The sequence below is a fragment of the Sapajus apella genome, unplaced genomic scaffold, assembly GCF_009761245.1.
Source record: "Sapajus apella isolate SASKATOON/1434 unplaced genomic scaffold, GSC_monkey_1.0 scaffold18, whole genome shotgun sequence".
NCBI classification, from domain to species: Eukaryota; Metazoa; Chordata; class Mammalia; order Primates; family Cebidae; genus Sapajus; species Sapajus apella.
The window spans coordinates 18,657,955-18,667,264 of record NW_022436958.1 but is presented as its reverse complement, the minus strand read 5'-3'; the positions used below and the strand labels follow the sequence as shown (position 1 = coordinate 18,667,264).

Genomic DNA, 9,310 nt, shown 5'->3' with positions numbered 1-9,310 from the left:
AGCTGGGCATGGTGGCGCGTGCCTGTAATCCCAGCTACTCAGGAGGCTGAGGCAGGAGAATTGCCTGAACCCAGGAGGCGGAGGTTGCGGTGAGCCGAGATCGCGCCATTGCACTCCAGCCTGGGTAACAAGAGCGAAACTTCATCTCAAAAAAAAAAGAATAGAGGACCTTATGTGAGATGAGTCTTTGACAGAAAACTGAGCCAACAATTCATTAGTTCATGCATTTTTTAGGTTACTATTGTACAGAAAACACACACGGCTCAGGTAAAGAATAGACAAGTATAATATGAAGGAAGTCTACTATCAGATATAATAAAGTGTCATTGCTTACTGACAAGGAGAGGCATAGGTAAATCAGAGGGCATGCAGGAAAAGAGGAATATGATTTGAAACTTTTCATTTCTGTAAAGCATTTTGGTAGAAGTTCTTTCCATAGCATCATGTAATAAACCTAAATGACTACAACGGCCACAGTGATGTCAAAAATATTTGAATCCACTACGTATTAAATCACAGACAGTGGTAATACTCTGAATAATGACTCTTCCCATTTGCTGTCTGCGATAAGATTCATAGTCAGCATACTGAATATGAATTGGGCATTCATCTTATATGACAATAAGAGCAAATAGTTAAATGACAGCAAGAAGGATGTAAATGCTAACACACAAAGCAGTATTTTAAAATATTTTTATATATCAATTAATTTAATTCATATAACCCCACATGGTAGATACTGTTCTATGCTCATTATGTGGATGAATAACACAGAACATAAATACTTGTTCCAAGGTCACATAGCTCTTAAGCAGTATATCTAGAATTAGAATCCCTACAGTTTAGTTTAAGGATCCCAGTGTTTACATTAACCTATGCTTATTAATTCTTTCTTTAAATACTTTTTCCTTCAAAGAATTAATGACATTTGATTTTTTTAAATTGTTTAATTTAAACACAATTTTATCTATGTCAGAGACTTGATTTTTTTTCTGAGAGTCTCAGTAACAGAGCAAAGTGTTATAGCTGAGACCGATGTTCCACAGCATAAATTAGTATCACAAATGAAATCCACTAGAACATAGATGGCTACCTCTGTTCACAAGATGGATACATTTCACCTTGATAAAATGTTTTTTTAATTGTCATATATCTTTCTATTAAATATCAAATTGCTTTCAATTTTATAAAAGTAGCTATAGGAAAATAACAGCTTAAGTTTAAATTACAATTTTAAGGAAAGTTAAAAACAAAAGATATGGTAAAAGATCTTTCAGCAAGACAAGTTATTTAAATATTATCTCTTCTGCTTCTTAAATATGTGCTCTTTATGACGTGTATGATTAGATATTTGAACAGTGAAAATTGACTATGGGAATGAAGTACTTTCTCACATATGTCAGAATATAATCACTCATGATTTATAGAAAATGTCTGAGTTTATATCTTTATTTCATATTTAACTATTTTTTTGGTATTTTTTTTCTTAATCTGTCCATATTTGCTTCCCCCACCCCTTAAAACAGAGTTATAGTGAGAGCTCAGAGCACCTCGAGCAGCTGGTGGTAGAATAGCTCAAGCTGTTTTTGGTCTCTGATTAGTACAATATCCCAGGATGAGGAATTAAAATAAATTAGTGTAAGACTAAAAGAATTTATATTCTAGGTAAATAAAAGCATGCAATATACCACAACATTGCAACCTGTCTATGCCTCAGAAAACACAACATAAAAGCTAGAAACAATTCCAAAATGCCAATAAATTGTGAACCTATGATTTGTTAGTTAACATTACCAATTACATTTTATGCTTAAGAGCCTTACATGCTAAATAACTGTAAACATTGAGTCAAGTAAAGATGCTTTGCTTATGTATATTTGCAGGCATCAAAGAGCACGAAATTACATGTCATTCATCATCATTTAAAACCATTTTAAGTGTTAGATAATTATTATTTTTCTCATATTGAAATATAACATCTATTTAATTCTAGATAGGGCATTAAAATACATGATATGTGTTTAAACTTCATAGTGTTAATTGGTCCGTAATTAGATGGTGCAAATAGGAAACGTCACTTGAGATGGATAATAAATTCATATTAGTTGAAATATATGACAAAATCCTGTGCTGGTGTGAATGATTACATTCAAAATGTTAACCTGACTATGAAATGTAAACCGTTTATCCACTTTGGTCAAATCACATTATTCCTAGGTATAATTTTTCCCCTAACTGGGAAAATTATAGTTTCTACTGGTTAGTTTTAATTTATCAGGTCACTAACAAGATAAATTTGAGAATTTCGTGCTATGAGAATTTCATACCATAAATGAACTCTCAATTCAGAAAAAAAAATTCTGTTTTAAAATACTCTATTAGAAACAAGGATTCTGTTCACAAGCTGACCAATTACACATAATTCCATGGAGATATTAGAGATAAATGGATTTATAACTGGAACACCATTATTCTTATGTTTTATTCCTTGGTTATAAAGTCTGTGTCTCCAGGATTTCAAAGGCTCTGTATTGTAGTGATTGCGGGTTAAAACTACGGCCATTTGGCACTCAGAGAAGCTGTAATAAATTGCAGGAGGTAACCTTAGAAAGAACAGCAGGGGTAAGCTTTATTAAAGTGTTTTGCCATCTCTTGCCTATAAAATTCAAGCTGTTCTTAAACATTAGTCCTTAAGTAGGTTGCCCTCTGGAAGTGAAATTCTTTGCAAAATTTCATGATGCAAGTTGTTGCTCTGGGCATGTCAATGGATTAAAAAAAAATTAATAAGTAAAACCTGTTATTGGCTTTAAACATTGTGATATTCCTTCCATCTATATGTTCTCATTTTTTCATAGCCATGCTGTTACATTTAAATGAAAACAAATTATAATATTAAAGAAATGTGTACATTATGTGCTTTTCTCCTGTGGCGTGTTTTCCATTCAACATTTTTTTTTAATTTTAAATAACATCAGCCAGCTTACATTAGGTAACTCTGCTCTGACATAAAGTCTGCTTTTAGGAGATGTTTAAAAAGTTGGATTATAGCACCAGATAATATGTCTTGCAAAATTATGGCTTAGACCCAAGTGATTCTCTATTAACTTTTAGATTGATCTGGTTCTTGAAGGCTGTTTGGTTGACTCATATGTTCATCAGACTGAAGTTTATCACAGATTTCTGGCTTTAGCTTTTTAGATCTTGTCGATTCTCACAGCATTAAGCAAGCAAGCTGTTCCTTAGTGTTGTAAATTTACTGGTGATGCTTTTGGATGTTGCCTAATGTGGTATGTGGGAAAAAAAAAAAGAAAGAAAATAGACAACCAGAGAGAGAGGAATGTTTGTGGCAAAATCATATTTACCTTTGTTCAGTATACAGGGAGCATAAAGATAGAGGATCTGATTTGTTCTGCATAACCCTACTGAAAACCATTGCATGGTCAAGGATTCATTTTTGAATTTATGGTAGTGAATTTAAAAGGAAAATTGGAATAAAATAATAACATGATGCATTTTGATAAAATTAAAAGAAGAATTTTATCACTAAATTTAAATTTCAAGACTTTGTAAGAGCTTCGAAGCAAATCATCTCTCCCAGCCTCACCCCATAAGCAGAAAGATGAGACTGCAAAATATTATGAAATACATTGCCCTGAACAAGCAGGATTTGAAAGTGGTCTGCTGTCGTATGCACTGAAGCTGAGGACCCATACTTTAACTGAACCTATATGACAGAAGAAACACCTACTCAGGTTATTGCATTTTTTTCAGTTTCCCAACTTTCATGGTTCAAATACCTTAACCTGTATACGGGTCAAAGAGCAAGAGCTCTTCCACATTTTTTTCCGAAAGTAGTTAAACTTATTTATTAGTGCTAGACCATTTTCTTGTTTTTTTAAAATCTTTATTAGGACACCCCCATAATCAACAAATACTGGAATTTGGCTCTAAGTAATGCTTCCCAGATACTGACACATGATCTTTTCCCCTTTGCCCAGCCCAGAATTCTCACCTTTCAAAGTGGATCCTTGAAATTCCTGGAGGGCCTGTTTAGAATGTTGTTTTGTTTAATTTTAGTTTCCTTTACCTTTCATGACCTCCCAAAACAAAAGATGTCACCTGTTCTGCTCTGGTGTTTCTACTCTTCCTTTTGCCTCTTTCTCCCAAGCCACCACTGTCCCACAGATTCCAGTATTCTGTATGGGTGATACCATACTTACCTATGGGAGAAGCAGCAATCATGGATACAAATTAGGATTTTTTTCTTCTGGGACGTTAGTAAATGATCTTATTTTATGTCTTTTTATCAATATAAATATAATAATTAATATTCTCTATGAGTCTGTTATGCTTGAAAATTAAAATAGTATGGATTTTTTAATCTTAATCTCCCTAAACTGGATAAGTATTATGTTAGCTAATCATAATAGAAAACTCAACAGTTTTACACTGTTCTTATGTGTGAAGATTATACTAAGAATCAGCCCCTTGTCTTTACACTGTTCTTAGGTGTGAAGATTATACTGAGAATTAGCCCCTTACTCTGAGATAAATGGACCAGTGGTGAGCAGGTAAAAGTAGTAGGTGGAAGGAGTACTATGTGATTATCGATTCACGATCACAGGTGGACTCACTGTAGTCAATACCTTACCTGTTTCCATGATTCCTTGAAACCTGATCCCACTGATCTTTCCTGGAAGAATAGCCTTGGAAAAGATCCCCTGTCAAGTAGACATGATTGAAAAAGAGTCGAGATATCAAATCTGTCACTGCCATATCCATTTAGAGAGGGGAAGCCTGAACCATGGAGACAGCTAAGCACAGTTACCAATTATCAAGAATTCCTTTTGAAGATGACAGACTGCGCAAACATATTGCCTTCCTTTGGATCAAAAACTCTCCTGAAATGAAAGTAAAGTTACACGAAAGGAATAAAAGTGTAACAGGAAAGAAAATTGAAGGGAGTGGTTATTACAGGACAAGATTTTTTTAACTTATAGAAGAAATACACAGGAGGCTGCGGCACAGATACTAAGAAATTAGGGAGCATAACTTTAAGAGAACTCAGGGGAGAAAACTAGGTTGTAATCATCAGGTCTATGGACTTTGAAATGAGGAATGAGGGATACAGTAAATTGAACTGTGTCTACTGAGGGACAGTGACATTAGACAGGATGAAATTGAACCCTAGCATGCCAGTGATAAATAATATTTATCTAACAAAATGATAATAAAAATATTCTCAAATTTCACAGCCAAGGTTCAAAGTAAGAAAGACTTAGCTGTGATTGAATATATAATATAATATTAATTACATTGATAATGTAAAATTAAAATGAATAGAAATAGGATAGGGAAAGGGGGAAGTAAAGGAAAATAATTTTAGAGGCACTATTATTCTTATGTTTACAAACAAAGAATCAATAAATATTTTTTAAAGTGGCTGAAATGGTAAAAAATTGGATTATAATATTTAAAGTTACATAAAAATCAATATCAATAAAACAATGATATAATAATCAAACATTGGGAAAATTAGTGGACAAGAAGGTAGGAGATAAAATGAGCTAAACTTTTAGTTTTTTAAGATATAGCCAGTAAGTACTCCCTGAAGTGGATAAATAAAGAAAATATGGTAAAATAATATCTATGATTATTAAGGAAATCACTAGGACAAACTGAAACAGAAAGACTATTAGAATGTTGCCCAGGGTAGAAGGTAAAGGCAAGATTTTAACCATAAACCCTTCTATACTATTTGGCTGATATTTATTATGTTTTATGATCAGGCTAACAAAAGCAAATTTATTTAAATTCTAAATGCAAATGTAGTTCTAACAGCTGTTCTTTCTTTATTCTAACACAGTTTTCTCAGGTTGAAATGAGGTGGGGTCATGCCTGTACATAATAAGAGCTTGATGAAACATCATCATTATTATTATTATTCTGCTCATTAACATCACTTTCCTTGGGGGGCAGAGTAGTTAATAGAGAAGGAAAGTCAATATTCAATTATAAAGAATGTAGTTGTGTATCTACATTTGCTTGACTACTAAACTGAAACTCATTACTAGAAAGTAAATCCAGCAAATAAGAAACCCAAGTGTTGGAAAGTCACATTCCCATTGTCTTGTGTAAAACTTTGAAATAATCTAAGCAGCCTGTTTTGGGTTTTGTATCCCTAACATTAACATCATGATAGAGTTTTGCGTTTCTCCAGACAAAAAATTGAGCAGAAGTCAGCATTAACACAGGGGTTATAGAGTTATCATACCTTCATTAATGTCCTGTTTAGCTTGGTGAGGACTCAAGCCATCCTGATTCATTTCTTAAAATTTTTATACAATCTACTAACAGGAAATGATGTGCTGCATATTGCTTCAAATTTTAACTTGAAGTATTTTTCCTTTATTAAAAAAAATTCTGGTTTTTAATACATTGTTCTATTTAAGTGTAGGAGGTTTTCATTGGAGATGACATTAATTATAAGTAAAGTTAATATAACAGATGGGTGATAATGAGTTACTTGAATCATCAACAGGGAGAAAAATACACACTTAGAAAGGAATGACAATCACTATTCACTGGTCATTTGTAGGCTACGTATTCAATATCTTAAATGATCATATTTAGAACTCTATTACCTTTATTGGGTAGTACATATATATCATAAATATGAGTTATGCTTATACCAAAATGTATAATTTCAGTGATGCCAAAATAATATATTTATAAAAGGACATTGCTTATAAATGGACTAAATGTAGAGGCTACAATTCTATTTTTAAAGCATCCTCCATTAAGTTCTGTATTTACATTTAAACTCACCACCATAAAATCATGTTTCTGTAAAACCCAAAATGGTTGCACATATTTCTTTAAATGCCGTATAAATATGTAGCATATCACATAATAAATTATATGCCTAAAATACTTAATTATTACAAATTCTGATGCAATAATATTTAATAGAGTTTAAAGGAAATTAAAGACATTATGAGGAGAGAGAAAAAGAATCATTTAGTAGGAATATGTGACTCTACATTTACACTGATAGATTCATACTTTAGAATAAGCTAAGCCATCATAACTGTTCCGTAGCATGTTTGAAAGGTAAGGGACATGATCGCACAGCTTTCATGCTCTAAACACAGAAGAGTCTCCTTTGAAAGGGACCATAGTGAGTACATTCAAAGCCTTTCGTTTAATAGACGTTGATGACTCCATCAGCGTTCAGGTATGTCAACATATTTTGCTGTAAGGAATTCCTTTACTTATCACTAGTCAACTGGAATAAGACATTTAAACATGAATGACATGAATGAACATATGCCTAAGGGTTTTCAATTCTTTGTGAATATATTTAATGTTGTCTCAACATTTTGATAATGACTTAGACACACACACATATAAATCATGCATTCTGGATGATATATATTGATAATTAGGTCCTAGCCAGGCATTACCAATTTTAATGCTTGTTTTCAGTTTAGGATTGATTTAAAATCAGACAACACTGTTTATTTTCCCTGGACTGTCCAGAAAATAATTCAGAAAGACTTAACTCCTAAGTTTTACATTCATGCCAAGTGAAGTTCAAATGTTTTCCAAAGTGCTCTATAAGAACATATGTATATGAGGCATGCAGGGCCAGAAACACAGCAGACCCACAAACTGGAGCAGCTCAGAGGCAGTTACAGCTCTTCAAGTCTGCAATAAAAAATGACCTCCAATAAAACTATATTGCAAAAAATGGGAAAGTACAGAATGGGAAGCGTAAAAAGTCAAACAGGCAGAGACTGAAGAATTTGTGGTGGAAATAGCAAATGGGAAGCTGGAGCATTTCCTGAAGTAGAAGGGATTTACAGATGCTGACAGTACTTGGGAACCTGAAGACTATTTAGACTGTCTAGAGTTAATTGAAACATTTCTTACTTCTCAAAAAGCTGGCAAAAAAAAAAAAAAAAAAACAGGTGATACAAAAAGGAAATGTTTGTCTGACAGTGAATCTGATGACAGCAAATCAAAGAAAAGAGATACAGCTGGCAAACCAAGAGGCTTTGCCAGAGGTCATGATCCTGAAAGAAAGATTGCCAAAGACAGCAATGGGGAATGGATGTTTCTCCTGGAATGTGAGTGTTCACATGAGGCAGACTTGCTGCAGCCAAAAGAGGGAAAGGTGACAAGTCATCAAATGGTAATTGCTTTTTATGAAGAGTGATTGCCTTGACATTCTTGTCTAGAAGATGAAGCTCAATAAGTGTTTGCATTGCTTTTCATATATGTATATTACATATATATATATATGTATATATATATAATATGGATCCTGGTTTTTGATTTACTAATGTAAAGAAATCTCTACATTCTAATGAAAATCGAGTTTGACATGCTTGGTGTCAAAGTAGTATTGGGAGGTTTGTCAGGAGATTTCGTTTTTCATCAATAACATTGGTTACTTTGAACAAATAAATGAAACTTTCTGTAGTTGCTTCCTTTATCAGGAAAGAACATTTGATACCATGGCATATTTTGTCCTCTGCATGAGAGAACAGCTTTATTAATGTTGAGGGAAACATCCATAGTCATTATACAATCAGTACTTGTGTTTAACTCATATGTCTGAGAACCATTCTGAGTTTTTTATTTGTTTTGTGTATTTATGATAAAAATACAAATTTGATGTTTTTCTTTTTGGTTAATTTTTAAACTTTCACCAATATAAAAACCATGGGTAGGCCCATGGTCCTAGGATGCCATAATTCTGTGCAACTTAAGAAATAAATCACTTCAAGTTAAATTGAAATTTTTCCTGAAGCCGTCACATTTCAAATTAAACAGATGATCCTATAATTAACTGAATAATTTAAAAGTATCCACATCAGAAACCACATTTATACCTATAGGTATACAAATGCAATTGTTTGTTTCAAAATTTATTTTAAAAAGACTGATTACTACCAACAACCTCCTCAGACGAAGAAACTAGACAAATCTTCCCATTTCAATTGGGTGAGCAAGAGTTAGTCAAATAGACACATTTAAAGATTCCTCTAACGACTCTCCTTTTGAAAAAACTGAAATCCCTGTGCTATATTTACTAAAGCATCATGATTTGTGGAATGTCTCAGACTTGGCTTATGGAAACCTGATCAGATAAGGTTAGAAAAGGCAGTTTAGGACCATCTGGCATAAATGGGTGAGCAAATTTCTAAAATGTAAAGAATTGCCCTGCGTGTTTTTCCTTTATCCCAACTCATTCCTTATATGTAGACTGATTTGTTTTTCATTATTTGGATTACTGGTTTAG

General features: G+C 33.0%; 1 pseudogene; it reads left to right on the top strand.

Annotated features, from left to right (window-relative positions):
• The first annotated feature begins 7,704 nt into the window (after positions 1–7,704).
• LOC116556939 lies at positions 7,705–8,557 on the top strand (annotated as a pseudogene).
• Positions 8,558–9,310: the final 753 nt, after the last annotated feature.